This window comes from Triticum urartu, chromosome 7A (assembly GCF_056163025.1).
Source record: "Triticum urartu cultivar PI428250 chromosome 7A, HENAU_Tu73, whole genome shotgun sequence".
NCBI lineage: Eukaryota > Viridiplantae > Streptophyta > Magnoliopsida > Poales > Poaceae > Triticum > Triticum urartu.
The window spans coordinates 633,103,399-633,123,369 of NC_141879.1; the positions used below are offsets into that span (position 1 = coordinate 633,103,399).

The window sequence follows — 19,971 nt, forward strand, 5'->3', positions numbered from 1 at the left end:
AATAAAGTCATGACCTCTCCAAATCCACTTTCATCGATATAATCATCATAAATAGGAGGCATGCTTTCATCATAATAAATTTTCTCATCAAAACTTGGGGGACAAAAAAATATCATCTTCATCAAACATAGCTTCCCCAAGCTTGTGGCTTTGCATATCATTAGCATCATGGATATTCAAGGAATTCATACTAACAACATTGCAATCATGCTCATCATTCAAATATTTAGTGCCAAACATTTTAATGCATTCTTCTTCTAACACTTTGGCACAATTTTCCTTTCCATCATACTCACGAAAAATATTGAAAAGATGAAGCGTATGAGGCAAACTCAATTCCATATTTTTTTGTAGTTTTCTTTTATAAACTAAACTAGTGCTAAAACAAGAAACAAAAAGATTCGATTGCAAGATCTAAAGATATACCTTCAAGCGCTAACCTCCCCGGCAATGGCGCCATAAAAGAGCTTGATGTCTACTACACAACCTTCTTCTTGTAGACGTTGTTGGGCCTCCAAGTGCAGAGGTTTGTAGGACAGTAGCAAATTTCCCTCAAGTGGATGACCTAAGGTTTATCAATCCGTAGGAGGCGTAGGATGAAGATGGTCTCTCTCAAGAAACCTTGCAACCAAATAACAAAGAGTCTCTTGTGTCCCCAACACACCCAATACAATGGTAAATTGTATAGGTGCACTAGTTCGGCGAAGAGATGGTGATACAAGTGTTATATGGATGGTAGATAAAGGTTTTTGTAATCTGAAAATATAAAAACAGCAAGGTAACTAATGATAAAAGTGAGCACAAACGGTATTGCAATGCTAGGAAACAAGGCCTAGGGTTCATAATTTCACTAGTGCAAGTCCTCTCAACAATAATAACATAATTGGATCATATAACTATCCCTCAACATGCAACAAAGAGTCACTCCAAAGTCACTAATAGCAGCGAACAAACGAAGAGATTATGGTAGGGTATGAAACCACCTTAAAGTTATCCTTTCTGATCGATCTATTCAAGAGTCCGTAGTAAAATAACATGAAGCTATTCTTTCCGTTCAATCTATCGTAGAGTTCGTACTAGAATAACACCTTAAGACACAAATCAACCAAAACCCTAATGTCACCTAGATACTCCAATGTCACCTCAAGTATTCGTGGGTGATTATACGATATGCATCACTCAATCTCAGATTCATCTATTCAAACCAACACAAAGAACTTCAAAGAGTGCCCCAAAGATTCTACCGGAGAGTCAAGACAAAAATGTGTGCCAACCCCTATGCATAGGTTCATGGGCGGAACCCGCAAGTTGATCACCAAAACATACATCAAGTGGGTCAATAGAATACCCCATTGTCACCACGGGTATCCCACGCAAGACATACATCAAGTGTTCTCAAATCCTTAAAGACTCAATCCGATAAGATAACTTCAAAGGGAAAACTCAATCCATTACAAGAGAGTAGAGGGGGAGAAACATCATAAGATCCAACTATAATAGCAAAGCTCGCGATACATCAAGATCGTACCACCTCAAGAACACGAGAGAGAGAGAGAGATCAAACACATAGCTACTGGTACATACCCTCAGCCCCAAGGGAAAACTACTCCCTCCTCGTCATGGAGAGCGCCGGGATGATGAAGATGGCCACCGGTGAGGGGTTCCCCCTCCGGCAGGGTGCCGGAATGGGTCTAGATTGGTTTTTGGTGGCTATGGAAGCTTCTGGCGGCGGAACTCCCGATCTATTCCGCTCCTCAAAGTTTTTAGCGTATATGGGTATATATAGGAGGAAGAAGTACGTCGGTGGATCTCTGGGCTGTCCATGAGGCAGGGGGCGCGCCCAGGGTGGGGGGCGCCCCCACCCTCGTGGGAAGCCCGGGACTCTCCTGGTCCATCTCCGATACTCCATGGGCTTCTTCTGGTCCAAAAATAAGTTCCGTGAAGTTTCAGGTCAATTGGACTCTGTTTGATTTTCCTTTTCTGCGATACTCTAAAACAAGGAAAAAATAGAAACTGGCACTGGGCTCTGGGTTAATATGTTAGTCCTAAAAATAATATAAAAGTGCATAATAAAGCCCATAAACATCCAAAACAGATAATATAATAGCATGGAATAATCAAAAATTATAGATACATTGGAGACGTATCACCACTCGAACCTGCACCTTGCCTCCATACCTTCTGGTTGCTGTTACGGCGTCTCGTCCCCCATGCAGTGGTGGCTGGAGCACACAAGTTCTTGAAGATCAGTGCCGAAGGAGGGTGGACTCCATCCCCATGTTCCTTAAATTAGTGGCCCATCATGCCACACACCTGGCACCAGTCTGGAAGGCGCTCGTATTTTACTGCAAAAATCTGCCGCTCCCCACCACGAATCAGCGACGTTGCTTTCTTCAGCGGTGCTTGCACATCAAGCCTGATCCTCACCCGGTAGAAGTTTCCCTCAAAATCGAAGGATGATGGTTCTGAGTCCACAAACTCACCCAACTTTGATGCCAACGCCTTCACCTTGCCATGATATGCTATCAGCAGATCAATGATCCTCACCCAGATCTCAAACTTGAACATCTCGATGGATGTGGGCTTAGAGTACCCATCATAAGGAACAATGATAACGGGGTTACCCCTGAAGTGCCACGGTCCCCCCCCCCGGGTGACCCTCTCCCAGTCACCTAAACAGTTGAACTACATCTGGAATAGGTTATCTTCTAGGGTTTTGATTTTGACTTGTCTTGCTAGATCCCACGCAGATCGCATGTTTTGAAAGAACCAGTAAGTACTGAAACCCTTGTCCATATGCACTCGCGCCAGAATCATCCACCCGAGTTCTTCCTCCGCGGGGGCATCGTCCTCTTCAAAGATCACGTCATCAAGATCCTCTTCCTTCAGGGCCAACTCTTGCATGATGTCCTCTAGCTTTCCCTTCCCCTTTGCTCCTGATCTAGAAGCCTTCGCACTGCTTGTCATGGTCTCGACTTGGAGATTGGATCGGTCTCACCAGGGAAACCGAACAGGTAAAGAAAACCCTAGCCCCACCTTGGCCCCGACGTCCTACCCGAGCCATAGGGCGGCCCGAGCAGATGCAGTCGGGGTCGTGGAGGGGAGGGGACAGCAGGTTCTCAACGTCGCCGCCGGCTGACGAGAGGAAGCAGTAAACCCTAGCTAGAGGGAAAAAGAAAGATTTGCGAGGGTTTGTCGTCGTACATTAGTGATCAAATGATTTCATGTTAACCGGCGCACAGGGCCGACCGAAAGGGGGGGGAGCAGGGCGGCCACCCCGAGCCCCCGAAAAATATAGGAGCCCCTCCCAGGTTACGCAGTGTACACACTGGCCAGGGTAGTTGGGCATGCATCAGCTGGAGTAAATAATACGTTCGTCCTGCCTAGCCCAAGTAGTAATATTGGCAGGTCCCTCGATGGTTCGGCAAATCCTATTCGGCGCTTCAGGCGCTCGTTATAGTGCAATTCTCAAACGGGCACCTGAAGCGTTGGGCCAGCCCATTCTATTCTTCTTCCCGATATTAGAAATAGCAAAAATGTGGCGTTTGTCTAGAAAAAGCAAAAATGTGCGTACGCAAGGAAGGATTCGGACCCCTGACACCTTCGTTACCAGCGGTGAACTCCAACCACCAGACCAACACCACGCCGTTGTACAGGTACTTCGTTTTTTTATTTGTTCTTTAGTTCGGTTTATTCCTTTTCTTTTTAATCCTTTTTGTTTTCTTTACTGCGTGTTTTTTTAATTCGTGAACCATTTTTAAATAGATGATTTTCTTTCAAATTTAGTTACCTTTTTCCGAAATGAATGAACTTTTTTTTTAACATTTTTGGTGATCTTTTAAAAAAGTCAATGAGCTTCTTTTTAACTCCGATGAACTTTTTCAATTCGATGAATTTCTTTTAAATCCGATGAACTTTTTTCAATTTGGTGTTTTTTTTTCAAATCAGATGAACTTTTTTTCAAAATGGATGTACTTTTTTTTAAATCCGATGAACTTTAATCAGTTCAATGACCTTTTTAGATCCGATGAACTTTTTTCAGATTTGTGAACTTTTTCTTCAAGATCGATGAACCTTTTTTTTCATTTTTAATAGATCTATGAATTTTATTTTATTTTTCACGGATATATACAAAATTGTAAAAACCAGAGGCGGGTCTACTTCCTGAACCAGCAGCGCAGCATGGGCGAACAAAAAAGCCAGCGAGGCGACCAAAGGCGAACCTGAAGCGAGCGAGGGAGCAATTTTGTTAATGGGCCGTGGCCCGCTGATGGTTCGCTCGGTCGGTGGGTCGCTCGATGGTTCGCTCCTTCCTTTCTTCAGTCACGGTTGAGGTTCACCGGTTAGCCGTTGGCTTTTAAAAAAAACAGAAAAAACAAAAAGTCATGAATTCAAAAAATATAGATACATTAAAAACAACGTTCACAAACTTCAAAACATTGACAAACTTGGCAAAAAACAGCAAATTTGAAAAAAAAACTTCATCAATTATGAAAACAAACATTATTGAATTTGAAAATAGTTCATGAATTTTTGAAAAGAGTTCATCAAATTTGAAAAAAAGTTCATTGAATTGAAAAAATCTCATAGATTTTTTTAAAAAAGTTCATCAAAAATGGAAAAGTTCATCGATTTGACGAAAAAAATTCAAATATTTTTTAAAAAATTCATCTAATTTGGAAAATGTTCATCAAATTTCAAAAAAGTTCGTTGAATTTGATAAAAGCTCATCAAATTGAAAAAGTCCATCGATTTTGATATTTTTCATAGAATTTGAGAAAGTTCATAAAATTGTAAAAAATGTCATCTATTTTGAAAAAGTTCCTTGATTTGGAAAAAAATCATCAAAAGTAAAAAAAGTTTCATCGATTTTGAAAATAGCCCATCGATTTGAAAAGTAGTTCATCAAAATTTTAAAAAAATTCATCAATTTGAAGAAAAAGTTCACGTATACACAAAATCAATTAATCGAACCAGGAAGAAGAAAAAAACTGAAAAGGAAAAGGAAAAAAAACAAAAAAGAGAAAATGGAAAACGAAGGAATAAAAGAAGGAAAAAGTTGCTGCTTAGCAGATCCCGCTTTGTGGCGGGGTGGTTAGACGAGCCTACCTGTGCGTCGGAGGTCGCAGGTTCGATACATGAAATTGGCGCTATTTCTTGTGGATTAAAAACACGGTATATGGGCCGAGCCCAGCTAACGCAACTGAAGGTGCTAGTTTGCAGAAAAAGTAATAACCGACACCTATTCGCAAAAAAAAAAAAACCGACGCCTGCAGCGCCAAATAGGGTTCGCCTACAGATTTGAGCATAGATGCTGAGCTGCCAGATCCAAAGTATTTGATGTGGTTTGTGCATGATGTTGGTCTGTTAGCCATGTGATGTTGATATAAAATTTGCTTTTGGTCCTTCCATGCTTGATTTGGTTTAAACATTGCATCAAAGTACAACCTATGACAAATGAGCAATTCCATTGTAGAGAATGACCATCCCAACATTCTTTGGGATTGAGCATGTCATGCGAATTCCAAGTCTGAATTCTGTGCACATCCGAACAACACAATTCGGGTTCAATACCAAAGTCACGGAGATTTGATATTGAGCCCAATCCAATTCCATGACGATGAATATCAACATCCAAACAGAGCATTAGAGGTCGTGACAGAAAACTAGAGATCATGAGAGAAAAACTAGGAAAGCCCGAGGAGACCCAGATTAGATGGGACACGGCTCGGCGCCGGAGCCGGTGGTGCACCAACGGCTGCGTGTGGTCTATAGATTTTGCGCCGGCTGCCGATCGACATTTTCCTACCCATACGTATTATGTTTCTACAGTTTGACTGCAATCTTATCATGTTGTAGATCTCAAATAGATTAACAATAAAGTGATGTTCTGTATGCTAATCATGGAGAGTAGCTTTTGCGTGAACTATGCGCGGGTAGTTGCCTCTTGATTTAGTCGTTTGCACGACTCATAAGAGCAACTTTGCACTATTTCTGAAAATCTGGAAGAATATTTCACGTTTCAATCATATCCACTTGCTCATTCATCTTAATTTCTCAGATATACTGCTATTTAAACTAATAATTTTACTATTAGTTCCCCCAAGAAATACTCTGCATTTTGGATTAAATTCTTATAGGACTATACATAGTCTCTTCAACTACCGCAGAACCTTTTGTACCTCAAGCATACAATGTTCTCTTATAGTTTTAGTACAGGTGACATCAAATACAGTTTGAATTTCTAAGGATGTATTGTGAATTGTGACATACTCCCTCCCCTCCGTTTCAAAATAAGTATCTCAATTTTATACTTACTTTAGTATAAAGTTGTACTAAGTTTAAGACACTTATTTTGAGACGGAGGAAGTACATACTCACCCTTTGTCTATTTTCTCTATTGGTTATAATATACTAGATGACCCGTTGCGCCAATGGCGCAAAGGCGGAGTGCAAGCCAAGTATTGTAAGAGTGTGCACTAAAATATGTAAACACAAAATGAAAGCATATATTTCTTTCATCATGGCTATTTCAAAAGCATACCACAAAGCAGTCTAAGCATCAAATAACCGACAGTTAAATGCACAGAATGATCTTAGAGGATTACATAAGATCCGAAAGGATGATAAACATAGAAGTCTTAGTAGACATCTATACTAATGCTAAGTTATATAACAAAGGGCTCTATACTAATGCAAGTTACATAACAAAGTGCTCTTGCAACTTGCTTATATTGAGTAAACGATCAGTCCTTTGGAAGTGCATTTGAAGGCGAAAGCATATGCTTGTCCTGTGTTAGATGACCCGTTGCATCCATGGCGCAAAAAGCGAGAGTAAGCCGAGTATCAAAATCATGCATATGAGATTGATTTAAAGCAGCTTAATAAATACTTACATTCCATTACATGATATCTTAAAAGAAAATACTCATATCACGCAAAAAAGGAAGAGCGAGCCCAGCATTCAAACCATGCATATTAGACTAATTTAGAACAAAGTTAATGAATACTTATATAGCTTAAAATAAAATATTCAAAACACTTGATAATAGCATACATTGATGGCTTTATAAAGTAAGCTATATTAGCACAGATTCATTGTGTCCATTAACTGTTGCCCGAGTCTTGTACCTGCCCGTTGCCCGAGTCTTGTACCTGCCGCGAGTAGGAAGGGAAGAATGAAGCCAAAAAATGATGAAATGATATGTTATAATAACAACAAATGATTAGAACAAAAGGCCAAGGCCAAACATCACCTTATCGTCAACTTAAGCATTTATTTTTGTGCATCTAAAATCCTACTCAATACCTAAGAAAAGGATGTCTTAGTAACATCCCAGGAGGACCAAGAACAAATGCAACAAGGGATTTCAAGAATACTGGCATTTCTCCATGCCCTGTGCCCACGTGGCTTGCTGTAACGAAGATCCTTTTTATCTCTAACATAGCAAGCACCTATACTATAGAAAATAGTTGCACAAAGTTGGAAATTGAAAACAGAAGTTAACACTCAAACAAAAAGGAAGAGAGGAGTTGACTTTTCCCCTAGCTTATTCATGTTTGTCACATACGACTTTCATTGCTGGGAGATAATCGTAAATAGAAATATGGTTCTTGTACCTACAAAAAACATGGCTCTTGTGAATCTCCAGCAAGGGCCTCTCTTCTAGTGAAGCCTCTATGTTTGTAATCTCGATTCTTTTATGTGAGTTCATTATATATCTATCTAAAATGAACAGTGCTAGGAGGTTATTTTAAAACTACATGGAAACATTAAATACCCTAGGTTTGCTTTTGACAATGCAATCGCAGACCTGTCGTATTTGCTTTATAACTTAAACAAAAGCAACTATAATGAAAATGCATTGGAAACAAATGCATATCTTCTGCATGGCATCCTCCCAAGCGAGAAATCATACTCTTCACTAAACCATAAGTGGGAATATGGGGTGGAGGTAGAAAAATTTGTAACCTGGACATATCAATCTGTAGCTTTTCCTTGCTCATTCTTTATGCACTTTCTTCTATCACAATGACCATCTGAATTTCGAACACCATGTCAGCTTCCTCTGCTCTAACCCCGTGGCCTGCCAGCATCGGATGCCACCAAAGCTGATCCCTGCCTACCAGGACACCAGAATTATAATATGAGAAGATAGTATAAGAAACAGAAAGAAAAAAATTGGTTAATCATCCCACAATGCTACTAAATTCCTTGGCTCGGCTTCTCTCGCGCTCGCGCAGGCGCCGCCGGCGGCGGCTAATCTCCCTCCTCCGGCCACCTCAGGCCCAGCCAAGAACAGATCCGGGACCCTCCCGGCGTCCTCTCTCCATCCATCCCCAAGCCCGGCGCCGTCGCCGGCCCTCTCCCCGCAGAGGAGTTCGAGTCAGGCCCTCCCCCTCTTCCTGTCCCGCTCCCGTGCGGCCGCGCCGGGCCGCACCGGGGCGCCCCTGCGGGCTCGAGCAGGCCCCCCTGCGCCTCCCTCTCCTCTCGCCACCGCCGGAGGCGTCGCCAGGCAAAGCCCTGGCGGCGCGGCGGCGGTGGGACCCCCTCGGTCGCCGTTATCGAGAGCGGGGGCGGCGCTGCTCCGCTGCTCCAGGCGGTGATGCTGCGGGAGGGTGATAGCTGGCCGTGGCTGGGCGTGCTCGGCTCGGCTGGACTTGGTGCTCTGTCGGGCGCCACGACGGGCGGTGGAGGATGGATCTCGGGACGGCGGCCCCAGGACGGTGGTGGGCGACGACGGCTGCGGTGTTCACGCACGCGAAGCAGTGGCCGTGGTATGCCAGCCGGTCTTCGGTCGTGGGGTGCGACTGCTGGTGAAAACCATGCCTGACTGCGTTCGGGGTGACGATGGCGGCGTCCACGGGCGTCGTGACCCTGCTGAGGGCGTCGTCGCTGCAGCTTGTCTCCTGACTGAGTTTCTGGCTGTGGGGTCTCCTGGATGGCGCTAGTCCAAGATGGTGGCTGGCGGTGTTGCCGGGGCGGCGGCCCCGGGTTCGGTGGTGGCGGCTTCGGCCAGGGGGTGGTGCGTGTCTGGTCGCGGTGGATCGTGGGATCCCGTGGCCAGAGTGAGGTCGGTCTCGGCAGAGGTGGTGGTTAGTGGGCGGCGGTCCGTGGTGGCAGGTGGTCGGCACATCTCCGGGAGAAATCCTTGCTCCGGTCTTCACCGGAGCCGACAACGGCGGCGCCTGCGGCTGCCGCGATCTTTCTTGGAAGCGTCGTCGTGGAGGTGCTCCTCCTTCAACCCATGGCTTTGGCTCCGGAGGGAAACCTCAGATCCGCTGGACCGGGCGATGGAGGCGCCATAGCGTCTTTCTCCTCCTTGGGGGCATTGTCTCGGAGCCGGCTACGACTGAGAGACTGGTGGATGATGGCATCTTCGCCGTCGATGGCGGCATCTTCGCGGCGTGGTTTGCTGAGGCGGGGCGCTGGTTTCTGTTTGGCAACGATGATGGCGTCGAGAGGAGCTTGGGTTGCGGCGTGGTCTTCGGTAGTCGGTTCTTCCCGGCGTGTCCGAGGTGCTCTTCCGTGGTTGCTTGGTTGCTTTGAAGTCGGAGCTGCGATGGAGCGAGTCCAGGTGGTGACGATGACAGACACTCGGCGGTCGTTTACGGAGGGCACGGTCGGCGCAAGTCCTGCATATTTCCCTTCTGTTTCTTGTCGTCGAAGTTAGAGCTGTCGGTTGCTTGCGAGTGTGGCCATCTGTTGACATGTGCCGTCGTGGATTCTGTTCCATGTTGGTGGCCAGGTTGACCGGTGGTACCCATGTCATGTGGGTTGTGTTTTATCAGTTTTAGCCCGATTTTCCATTAATTAATCGAGCAATTCTCTTCTTCTTAATCAATGAAAATGGCAAGTCTTTTGCCTCGTTTCAAAAAAAAAAAATCCTTGCCTCAGTTAAGGTGCTTTTCAACACCATCACCGAACCCGGAGTAAACTGTGCCCATCTCAGCAGCTGCCACACACTGGTGCCAGCCACGCGACAGCAGCGGCGAGGAGGCCGGCAGCATACTTGAACGTTCAAAGCTGTTCAAAGCTCTTCAGGTTGTCTATCTATCTTAAATTCCTCTCTTTTACCAAAAGTTAGACACGACCGAAAAGTCAAAGAAACAAAGTTCTTCTGGTTGTGTATCTCTTAGATTCCTCTCTATTTTCTTTAAAATTAGATGCGATCGAGAAGGAAAAGAAACTAACTTTGTGCACTGTTTATACACGCCAAGAGGAGAAAATATATAGAAGAAGTAAAACCAATTAGAGTAGCATATAGGTTTATAAATATACAAAATTGTCGAGCATGAATTTCCATTTTACACTTTGTCTAGTAGATTAAGTATATAACAAAGCAAACAGTAAATATGCGAGCTCAGTGTCGCTTGTTGGCAAGTAAACGGAAGGCAACCAAAACTGAAGATATACATGTTCTGGACAGGACAGTGGTTGCTTCTGTTTGTTGCTGGCCTCTTCTGTCCAAGGCTACGAATCATATGGTCAGCAACTAAAACAACCATGAATTAATAAATTAGTTAACTGTAATTAACAACAATAGACTTCACATATGAATCCAAAATGGCAATGAACTACCCGCAAAAAAAGGGCAATGAACAGAGGAGACGTATATATTTCTTCTCTACAGATTCTTATAGCAACAAAAGCATTTGTGCATAGAAATAAGTGCCTTTCATTGAGCTTTTCAATTCAGCACACATGAGCAATTAACTTTCAAAATCCTAGAATAATAGAGGCATAGGTAGGAAACACCAACCTGCAATAGATGTTACATAGAGAACTTTTCAGTTCAGCACACATGAGTATTTAACTTGCAAAATCCTAGAATAATAGAGGCATAGGTAGGCGGTAGCTGCAGTGAGAAAGAGAGGAAACACCAACCTGCAATGATGTTGGATAGAGAAAATAAACAAGAACGACCCAGCAGGAGCATATCCACAAGCCAATGGGGATAACTGAAAGTAGCAATTTGTGAAACATAACAGAGAAAGTCCAATCACTAAGTTGCATAAGAACAAAGACGACAAAGGAATATTGTGAGATTGATCTTGGCTTACCTTCTGCCAAGGACAACGTCGACGGCACCGTTGACCACCGCTTCGCCAGCAGCGCACCAGCGCCGCGCCTGCTTCAGCAGCTGCTCCACTCATCCTCGGCGGCGCCACAAAGAGAAAAAACGAAAAAGAGGAATCAGGGGAAGAAGCAGAGCAATGAAGAGGAGAAGAGGCAGCGGAACATATTTTAAAGTGCTTTTGCCTCTGGTTTAAGCACAAAAAGACATGCAATGCATTAGTCTGAGTGTACTATCTCAACCGTTTCTCTAATAAAAATAAAGAAGGTATACAGAGAGAATAATATTTAGTAAAGCACATATGCGTATATAATTTGCTGATTTCATGATGATCATGCCCCTCTCAGAAAGAGTAATATGTATGAAGCAGGCGTATATTATCTAATTCTAAGCAAGAAAGCTTGGATAAAAAAAACGCTAGTAGCTTATTTTAGATGATTTGTTGTAGCGACCACGGCACAAATAATCACTTGAATCTCGGACTAACTGTAAGCATAAAGTGGGATTATATAATCCTCGTCTTTTGTTTTCTTTTCTTCTCGAACGACGCAGGAGAGCTGCTTGTCATTTCATCTCTGACTAACTGTACAGACATTCATGAAGTCAGGTATATTTGTTCAGCAAGATCCCTCCTAGACTCTCAATCGGGGTATACTTTTCAAATACAATCAAAAAAATATTTGCAAGCATGAAAAGAATTCATGGCCTCTGACACACTGATCAAGAAACCAGAAAAACACTACACTGAACAATACTTTTTGTTAGACCTCAAGTCCAGAACCGTCATCAGGTGTCCCTTTCCTTGCTGCACCCACGACCTAACCAACCATCTAAGGAAGCAACTTCTTTCTATTATTGGTCCCCACCACTGAAACAACAACCAATGTTTTAGCATGCCAATTATTTATGAAGTCCCCGAATTCTTGCTGATTTGATCCCAAACTCAGCTCCAGGTTCGGTGCGGTGCGCTGGTGTCGGCGTCAGGCGGCGTGCTGCTGTGTCGATGCGTCTCCGTGCTCCTGTGTCGGTGCGTCTCCCTGGATTCCAGGCGAACGACAGGGCAACGTGCGTTGCCTGGGCTTGGTTGGGCAGGCCCTAGTGGTGGTTGCGTGCTGCTTGCTGGGTGGGCTCAGAGCTACCTGGGCTGGACGTTAGTCATTCTTTTTTTTCCACTAATCCGTAATATATAATATATATACTGCATATATACTATGGGCCCCCTTTTAGTCTGGGCCCCGGGCCGTCGCACCTCTCGCACTGGTCCAAAGCGGGCCCTGTATGAAGCAAAACCACAACAGCTTAATCTCCCAAGAGCAGGATCGTAACATACTTTCAGAAAAGCGCAGTCCAGATCATACACTCATGAATAAGTGTTTTGGTTTTCAACTGCCACAATGATATCCCCCCTACCGCAAGCCCCTGCCTATAGCTTTAAACTGAACCAGCAAGTTAGCATGTCATTTATTTACAAAGTAATGCTTAGCAACCTAATTCCCCAAAGGCAGGAGTCTAGATAATTTCAGGATGTGCGTTTAGATTATCTTTTCTATTACCAATTCTGAACATGGCACAACAGTTTAGTTCTTGTTATTTAAGCTCACAGCATCTAAATTGAGAATTGCTCACATGTCATGAATTTTTTTTGCAGTCATAATCCCAGTAGGTTTACTTGCACATTAGGAATGCTAGTAGCTTACTCTTTCTGTATTCTGAAAGAAAACAAAAAAACAGACATTAGAAACGTCCAAGTAGCACCAAAAGAATAAAACAGGGGAGGTTAGAAAATACTCAAGCATGAGGATGGATGGGTAATTATCAAACAGAACAAAAGGGAAAAAGAAAAGCAAGAAGCTCCCTTCTCCCATTCTTTTTTGTTCCCTTTCACTTATATACATCACAGCAACACACATGCACTTTAACTATAGAAAAACATAATTCCCAATTGAGGAACAAAGTTATATTACAGCACCACATTTTATAAGCACTATACATCTATAGTGACCTTACTTGGGTATGACCTAAGTAGGCTTGACATTCACCATGATTCATACACACAATGTGCTACATCTGAGATAGAACATGAAAATGCAAATGGAGAAATTCTCCATTTTTATGGTGATCCATTAATCATAAGCAGGCATTTATAGTTCAACTTCTGACATTGTGTACTGTTTGGAGGTATAAATAAGGAATAGAAAAAAATAAGAAACAGTGACTTAATTAGTCTTTAACTAATATTTGAAGGTATAAATAAGGAATAGAAAAAAATAAGAAACAGTGACTTAATTAGTCTTTAACTAATATTTGAAGGTATAAATAAGTAGGCAAATTGGTATCCAATTGCCGGCTTGAGTTTCACACTTCAAGACCACTTCTTTCCATGGATTTTAGGCATTAGATAGTTGGTTGATTTCAAAGTTTCTTAGATGAATTGAAAGGAAAAAGGATAGAGCAGAAGAGGAATTAATCAGGTAGTGGAGGAGCTCACCAAGAGTTTAGACCTGTCGATCTAGCCGTGTGGACGTTGGATGTAGAAATAGAGAACATGCCTGCTCTTCTTCTTTCTCCCACATCACCAAATCAGAGGAGGGAAATAAAGCCCAGCAGTAACTTCAACTGGCACCTGGAGACGGCACAGTGTGTGTGCGCACTGAACAAAACCTAACCGTAAAGCAGAGCAATTGCTATCCGGTCAGCCACAATCTCTGATGGGGGCGTGAGCATACCGAGCATGGTCGCAGCAGTCGCCTTCGCGGTGGTAGAGGCGCAGCTCGGGGCTGAGGACCTCGCCGGCGTGGGTGACAGGTCCACGCGCTCGCGCTGGAGCTCGCCCTCGGCCCTCTCCCGTCTGTCGCCTTGCTGCACCTACCTCTTTCTCCCTCTCATCTGCTCGAGCGTCGCCTCTTCTTCCTTCTCTCTTCCTCTCATCTGCTCGACCGTCGCCTCAGTCGCCCTTTACTCGTCTCCCCTCCAGATTTCACTGGTCTGGATCCGGAGGCAGGGAAGGAGGAGAGGAAGAGGAGGAGGTCGCCCCGGCTGCATCGAGCGCCAGAGAAGAGGCCCGGAAGAGAAGGCGGCGGCGCGGGAGGCCCTGAGGCAGAGGGTCGTGGAGCAGGGGAGGCCGGACGACGCGAAGAGGATGGCGAATAAAAGGAGACGTGGCTGGTGCCGCTAGTTGGGTGCACTAGCTCATTCTTTATATGTTCAATTCCTCGCTCTACTTTCGAGATCACACTGACACATAACCTAAATGTATACTGGAGATATGCACATTCCAGATTAAGCTTTGCTACATTCACGGACAGTTACGGGGCATTACGGGGCTGGGTGCCCAGCCCACCAGTTAAATCAGGGATGAGGGGAGAGGCGGTTAATTAGGAAAAGAAGATTAATTAGGCCAATTAAAACAGGACAGCTCAGCAGGCCCGTGAAGTCCGTGAGCCAGGAGTCCGTGCGTGTAGCATTTTTGTTCCAGATTATAGTCATGTTGTTTATATCAAGGGCCCCAAAATTTAGATTCGCCCGCCCCGGACTCCTAAAATCTCAGGACTGGCCCCTTCCGGCGCAACATGATTCTGTTATAAGGCTTGTGCTAATGAGTGAGGCTAGTCCGATTACAAGCCGCACGTTGGGCCGCTTCTATTCGAGCCCAGCATTTTTGTTCCAGATTAGTCATGTTGTTTATATCAAGGGCCTCAAATTTTAGGTTCGCCTGCCCTAAACTTCTAAAATCTCAGGACCGGCCCTTCCGGGGCAACATGATTCTGTTATAAGGTTTGTGCTAATGAGTGAGGCCAGTCCGATTACAAGCCGCATGTTGGGCCGCTTCTATTCGAGCCCAGTAATGCCGAGCATATCGCATCGTGCAGTAGCACCGAGCTGTTTACTCCGGGACGTCCGCATTCTGCGGCAGAATGTCGAGCCTTCGCATAGGCTAGTCCCTGGACTGGGCCGGCCCACGCAGGCAGCGAGCGCCGTAAAAAACAAACAGAAAACGAAGTGCTTCGAAAATGATTCGAGCACGCGACCGCACCCCTGTAGACGAAGGTACCTAACCACTACACCTGATACGTGTTAGTAGCAAAACGGCAATTCAAACACATTAGTACAAGCAACATCGGCTGGTCGGATTATTTTCCTTTTTTTGATATTTTCTTGTAAGTTCAATTTTTTTTAAAATTCCGAACATTTTTGACAGCACAGAAATGAGTTTTAAGAAAATGTTAGCAATTTTTCGAATTGGTAACAAAATTTTAAAATCAGTACCAAATTTGAAGTTGTGAAAAAATATTCAAAAAAGGAACATTTTTTTTAAAATTATGATCAATTTTGATAAAACGAACAACTTTTTAGAAAATGTGAACAACTTTTTGAATTGTGATTTTTTTAAACAGGAACATTTTTTGAATGTGTGAACAAATCTTGAATAAATAGGGATATTTTATTAATTCCAAACAATTTTTGACAATCAAGAACAAGTTTTGACAAAATGCAAACAATTTTTTAATTTTTGAACACATAAAAAAAGAAATTCTTTGAATCTCTGAACACTTTCATAGACAAGACCATTTTTTTACATATGCGAACAAAAGAATTGAAATTGCAGAAAATGTTTTTGCGAAACGTGAAACATTTTTTGAAGTTGCAAACAAATTATGAAATTCCGAATAAAATATTAAACCACGAACATTTTTTGGAATTTTTTAACAAATATTTGAAAAATGGAACATTTCAAGAAATTATGAACAAAAATTGAAACCACGAACATTTTTCAAATTTGTGAACAAATATTTGAAAATGGAACATTTAATGAAATTACGAAAAAAATTGAAACCGCAGACATTTTTTGAATTTGTGAATAAATATTTGAAAATGGACTTTATGAAATATCTAACAAAAATTTGAAACCACGAACATTTTTTGGATTCCTGAACACTTTTTCAAACTCGAACATTTTTGAATTTCAAACCAAAATTTGCAAATGCGACATTTTATGTAATTCTGGAAGTTTTTTCGAAAATATGAACATTTTTAAAATTTGTGAATAAATTTTGAAATACATGAATATTATTTCAAATTCAAAACATTTTTATTTTGTGAACATTTTTTAAAACAATGAAATAAGCAAGAACGGAAATGAAAAAACAGCAAAAGAAAAAGAAAGAAAACAAAAGAAGAAAAGAAAAAAAACAAAGAGAAAAAAAAACAGTTCAGGGAACCTCCTAGAAGGTTCCCAAAACCAGAAAACTGGGCTGGGAAACTCTAGAAAGTTCCCAAAACCGGATACACTGCAACACGTTAAATGGGCCGACCCAAGTCATCACTCGATCGACAGGGTCTGTGCGAAAGGTTGACAATTTGACACAGCGTGCATCAAATAGGATATTCCGTTTACTCCTGTCTGACGCTCGTTAGCGTCAAGATGTGGAGCTTTCGCTGAAGGTAGGTGCAGATGGGCCGGCCCATTTAGAGGTCAGAAGTTCGAGCGCTTTAAAAGGATCGCCAAAAATTAAACCAAAGAGAAAAAAATGGTTCAGGAACCTCCTAGAAGGTTCCCAAAACCAGAAAACTAGGCTGGGAAACTCTAGAAAGTTCCCAAAACCGGATAGGCTGCAACACGTTAAATGGGCCGGCCCAAGTCATCGCTCGATCGGCAGGGTTTGTGCGAAAGGTTGACAATTTGACACAGCGTGCATCAAATAGGATATTCCATTTACTCCTGTCTAACGCTTTTTAGCGTCAAGAAGTGGAGCTTTCGCTGAAGGTAGGTGCAGATGGGCCGGCCCATTTAGAGGTCAGAAGTTCGAGCGCGTTAAAAGGATCGCCAAAAATTAAACCGCCCAACCAGGGATCGAACCTGCGACATCCCCGCTCGGGAAGTCTTGAACAAATAGAGCTAATATGTTCTACTGGTTTTCTAGCAAAGAGAGAGCTTAAAGTACCAGACAGCTTTTGAATTTTTTTGAACAATTCACGAAAATCGAGAACAAAAGAAAAGAAAATTATGAACAAAATTTTACAAATGCGAAACCCTTTCTAAAACCATGATTTTTTTTAAATTCAAACAAACTTTTCAAACATGAACAATTATTGAACACTTGAACAAAAAATTCGAAATTCCAAAAATATGAACAAACTCACGGTATGGAAAGGGCACTACATCTACACCTAGCTTGGTCCCCGGCAGACCTTGATTATTTCTTCTTTGCACAATGATGTTAGTAAACAATTATTCACACATTAGAGGCTTGCAGGTTTATCAAATTGATAGAGAGTTTGCCAAATCACAACACTCTACTCTAATATAGGGTTACCATCATCTTGTAAACTACATACTCCACTGATGTTCTAATCTGTCCACATTGCTTATGCCAAATATCCTTGAGCAATGGAAGCAAATGCTTTTGTTTCATCAACGAGAACATTGGTTCTGAAGAGGTGAGGGTGCCATTGGTCCATGGAACAACTAGCATGTTGTTTCTAGATGCTTTTGTTCAATTTGAAGTTGTGGTTGGCTTCTCATGGTCTGACTCGATCCATTTTATTTTGAAGAGCAGATTGTCACTCTCCAACAAAGGCTATTTTGTTTTCTATGTTTATCATCAACTGTCTATGTTGCTTGTCCTAGGGACGCATACGTGCGCGTCACAAGCATACCAGTAATCTCTGATCAAGGCACAAGCTATTTGCACCGAATTCTTTGGGCAAACCCTTATCTTCGACATGAAATAAATGACCTGGAGAAGGGCCTCTTGTCCAGTTCAATGCAGCATACGAGATGCTCACTACCTTGTTGCGTCTAGTGGGGAAGTTGTGATTGTATCGTGTGCTCCCGTGATAATGACAGGTTGTGTTTTCAGGTTCTTCAAGTTGGACATGGAAGCATTGGAGTGATCGTCCCTCGATGACTAGGAGCTGGATCATACCAACCGCTTCCTTTGCAGGGGTCTGCCTATCGGGGCGAAGGAGGAAGGCAAGATGAAAGTCACTATGGCCAACCAGTCACGACGCGCAAAAACGACCGAGTGCCTTAGCTCCGCCTGGGCCGTTCATACCGTGTAATGGGCGCCGCGTGCTAGGAGCCAGGACAATGTTATGTGTGCATGTACTTTGTATGTATGTCTTGCAAACATGCAATGTAGTTCTTAGGAACCTGGACCTGATGAGGTCTCCTGGTCTCTTCATAGTAAAGGAGCCTTTATACTGTTATAAACCCTTATACCAGTGGTTGCAAAAAGATATTGCTGGCGCTCACAATAGATAGATTTGGTGTGTGGGAATTCCTTTAAAGATTGAAGTCTTTGTATGTGGCAGCTCTTCCTTGATTTTGTGCTTTCCAAGGATAATATATATATAAGCGAAACTAGGGTGGCTCCCCTCTTTGTTACTTTTGTAATGATGTTGAAACCGTGTGTCATTTGTTCATCGATTGTCATGTGTCCAAGCTCTTTTTGTGATTCTTAACACTCATTGTTGCCCCTCTTCTCTCGGGAAAGCTTTCTCGTGGTTTTATGCTTTCCTCCTCGGTGGGGATTGCTGCTATTTGTTGGGCTATATGTATCACATCAAATAGAGCCACCTTTGATGAACATACCATGCGTTCTCCTCTATAAATGCTCGCTGCTAACTTCTTGGAGAGGTCTCCGAAAAGGGTAGGATCAAAAGATGCTGAAGTTGGGTACTTCATGGTTCATGGGGTACTTCACGGTTCATGCATAAAGCTTTGGAGCTGGCGCACATTTAGGCTGGAGTAGCAGATCTTCATCTTGCTGGAAATGGAGCGGTTGTTTTGTTGTGTGCATGGTTCCTACGCTGAACTTATAGTCGTGCTTGTACTATTAGGGTTTTGCGTCATAGTAGGCGTTTTGAGTGTGGGACACCTAGCAGCGGCTTTCGTAATAGTGCATTGAACTCACTTTTCTCTCTTTCTTCGTCTCCTACAATGTGTAAAAACTCTGTATTTCCGTTGTGAAATGGAAAGGGGAATGGCCTGGTTCGGAAAAAATGTACTCTGTATGTATGAATGACTCCATGTAGGTAGTGGGACGCCATCCGTGTACGTATGGTGTTGAGCCGACTTATGTGATCCATTAGGTTGCAGGAGATTGCGGAGGCCAAGATTGCCCTAGGTTGCATTGATCAGTCAAGGATTGAAGCGTATACTGCAACTCAATTTTGAGGCAAACTATTAATTGGTGACCGAGTTCCTCATTACCAGCGGTGCACCCTGGCCTCACCTCTAATCTTCCTAAATAATAGAGTGCATGTAGTTCTTGATTGAAGTACGGCCGTGACATATACCCCAAGTGTGTCTGGAAAACATGCATCTTCCTCGGCATGAGATCATGCGTTTTGATTCAGCTCCTGCAGCAACATACTATCTGTTGATCTTTCAGGCCTAACATGACAACGGTCGCCATGGGAAGCGATCAATCCATGAGGAAAAAAAGTGTAATTCAATCATGCGGGCCAGGGATAACCCATCTCCCCCAACCCTAGCTTTTGCTGCTACCATCTCCCCTCCTCGTTGGCAGCTACGCGTCGATCGTTGCTAACGGCAGCGGCTTGCCCTCCTCAAAGTGCTAGGTGGGCTCGTTTCTCCCTTTTCCTTGGTGGCGCGTTCCTCTAGTGATGACATGATCTAGCAGCAAGATATTGACTATTCTTACTTCGGGTAATGACTAAGAACCACGCTACCATAAAGATGAATTGGGTATACATATGTTTTACTTGAGTCCAAGAAACATGGAGTTTGCATATGTTGACTAATATGGCATTACGATAACTATTACATCTTTGGATGTTTGTCTATTTTTTTATTAAGGAGCGGAGCTAATGCCATACGTTCACAAGAAGTCATTTTGCAATGTATTAAAGGAGAGTTATGTGTTCA

The 19,971-nt window shown here is 43.1% G+C and overlaps 1 long non-coding RNA gene across 2 annotated transcripts; it reads right to left on the reverse strand.

Annotated features, from left to right (window-relative positions):
• Positions 1-10,232: 10,232 nt before the first annotated feature.
• LOC125520931 (uncharacterized) lies at positions 10,233-14,364 on the reverse strand. 2 transcript variants are annotated; one of them, XR_015609997.1, is made up of 5 exons: positions 13,805-14,364; positions 13,567-13,728; positions 11,065-12,787; positions 10,889-10,962; positions 10,233-10,763 (listed from the first exon to the last, which is right to left on the reverse strand). It is a non-coding gene; the product is annotated as an uncharacterized LOC125520931 (long non-coding RNA). The 2 variants fall into 2 exon arrangements; XR_007288905.2 differs by having other exon boundaries at positions 10,233-10,962.
• Between the last annotated feature and the right edge of the window lie 5,607 nt (positions 14,365-19,971).